Source organism: Oryzias melastigma, linkage group LG19 (assembly GCF_002922805.2).
Source record: "Oryzias melastigma strain HK-1 linkage group LG19, ASM292280v2, whole genome shotgun sequence".
NCBI lineage: Eukaryota > Metazoa > Chordata > Actinopteri > Beloniformes > Adrianichthyidae > Oryzias > Oryzias melastigma.
In genome coordinates this window covers 16287714-16289436 of record NC_050530.1, presented here as the reverse complement: position 1 = coordinate 16289436, position 1723 = coordinate 16287714, and positions in this window count along the sequence as shown.

The window sequence follows — 1723 nt, the reverse complement described above, 5'->3', positions numbered from 1 at the left end:
AAAAAAAAAAAAAAAAAAACAGAAAATCACATTGTCTGATTTTTAAAGAATTTATTTGTAAATTATAGTGGAAAATAAGTATTTGGTCAATAACAAAAGTTAATCTCAATACTTTGTTATATATTCTTTGTTAGCAATAACAGAAGTGATACATTTTCTGTAAGTCATCATAAGGTTTTCACAACTGTTGCTGGTATTTTGGTCCATTCCTCCATGCAGATCTCCTCTAGAGCACTGATGTTTTGGAGCTGTCGTTGGGCAACACACACTTTCAACTCCCTCCACTATTAGGTTGAGATTTGGAGACTGACTAGGTCACTCCAGGACCTTGAAATGTCTCTTTCGAAACCACTCCTTTGTTACCCGGGCCGTGTGTTTGGTTGTCATGCTGAAAGACCCAGACATGTTTCATCTTCAATGCTGATGGAAGGTTTTCACTCAAAATCTGACCATACATGACCCAATTCATTCTTTCTTTTACACGGATCAGTCGTCTTAGTCTCTTTGATGAAAAATAGCCCCAAAGCATGATGTTTCCACCCCCATGCTTTGCAGTAGGTATGGTGTTCTTTGGATGCAGCTCGGCATTCGTTCTCCTCCAAACAGTAGAGTTCATACCAAGAAGTTCTATTTTGGTTTCATCTGACCATAGGACATTCTCCCAAACCTCTTCTGGACCATCCAGATGCTCTTTAGTAAGCTTTAGACGGGCCTCCGCATGGATTGGCTTTAGCAGTAGGACACGTCTGGAACTGCAGGATTCATAGTGTTTCTGATGGAAGCCTTTGTTACTTCGGTCCCAGCTCTCTGCAGGTCATTCACTAGGTTCCCCCGTGTGGTTCTGGGATATTTGCTCACCCTTCATGTTATCATTTTGACCCCACAGGGTGAGATCTTGCAGGGAGCCCCAGATTGAGTGGTCATCAGTGGTCTTGTATACTGTATCTTCCATTTCCTAATATTTGCTCCCACAGTTGATTTCTTCACACCAAGCTGCTTAACTATTGAAACTTCAGTCTTTCCAGCCTGGTGCACGTCAACAATTGTGTTTCTGGTGTCCTGACAGGAGGAGTTTGGAGTGTGACTGTTTTAGGTTGTGGACAGGTGTCTTTAATATTGATAATGAGTTCAAACAGGTGCTTTTAATACAGGTAACGAGTGAAGGACAGAGGATCCTCATACAGAAGAAGTTACAGGTCTGTGAGAGAGAAATCTGGCTTGTTCATAGGTGACCAAATACTTATTTTCCACCTTAATTTGCAAATAAATTCTTTAAAAAAATGATTTTTCTAGATTTTTTTTCTCATTTTGTCTTTTTAAGTGGGAAAACTTGCACAATTTGTAGCTGAATAAATACTTTTTGCCCCACTGTCCTAAGGACCATTCTTAAGGACTATTTTCACTACAAATTCTACAAACGTAACAGATATTTATATCATGTGTTGAAACATGTGTTGGACAAAACTAGCAGCCTGTGCATGGCAACAACCCTTTTTGCAACCCATGGCCACATTTGACTGTTAATGGATCCAAATGTTGTCTTAAGAACGTGCAGGATAAAAAGGTGAATTGTATGCCTTTTTAAAAGTGTCCTTTGTTGTAAGAACTCAAATAAATGAACTTTTTGAACAAGGGTGTCCAGAAATAAACATTTTTTGCCATACAAATCCTAATTAAACCCTCAAGAATGTACTACCAAATATTGTAAATAAAAACAAACCAC